The following is a 722-nucleotide window of genomic DNA, read 5'->3' on the forward strand; positions in this document are numbered from 1 at the left end:
CAGGCATCCCGGCTGTGTACAAACGGCTTCGAGCCCTCCCGCTCTCCCTCCTTCCCCGGAGTTCACAGGAGCCCGTTTGCCAGGAGGATTATCCCGAAGGGAGGAACTTTCTGCTCCGAGGGTTGTTTAGACAAATGGCCGGAGCGTTAATAGGGATTTTTGATAAGTTATGTTCTGGAGTCTCCTAAGGGAAACTGGTTTCTGAGGCTGCTATCGGGCGTCTCTGTTTATCTCGGGCAGTCAGTTTTTTTACGTCGCAGCCATTCCCTTAGCAATACCGTATTCCCGCAGATCACTCCAGCCGCTCCGTCTCTGCCCTGTGTGCTCCGTGCGGGCGGTTTCTCTCCCCCGAAACGCTGGGACGCGGACCAAGGCTGCGCGCCGTTCCCAAGGAAGGAGCGCTCCGTGTCCGCCGGGCGCGGGGCAGGGAGGCGGGGAAGGGTGCCAAGGGCACGGATGCGGATTTCCAAGCCCTCCGTGAAACCCACGGGGGAGCTGACGGAGGTGATCCTGCCCAGACGAGCCGCAGCAGATGACCTGGCAGTAAATCAGGCTGGAAGCGGCGTGATCGGAGGGGAGCCAGGGAGGATTGCTGCCCGGGACCGTAGGGATTACTGCTGCGGCAGGTTGGGGAGAAGAGGAGAGTCCCTGGAGGAAGATGCGGACGGGTTGCCAGTCCTGCCTGTGAAGTGCTGTGGACCAGCAAATTAGAAGCCGGGGGG

The sequence above is a fragment of the Egretta garzetta genome, unplaced genomic scaffold, assembly GCF_000687185.1.
Source record: "Egretta garzetta isolate BGI_Z169 unplaced genomic scaffold, ASM68718v1 scaffold330, whole genome shotgun sequence".
In the NCBI taxonomy this organism is placed as follows: Eukaryota; Metazoa; Chordata; class Aves; order Pelecaniformes; family Ardeidae; genus Egretta; species Egretta garzetta.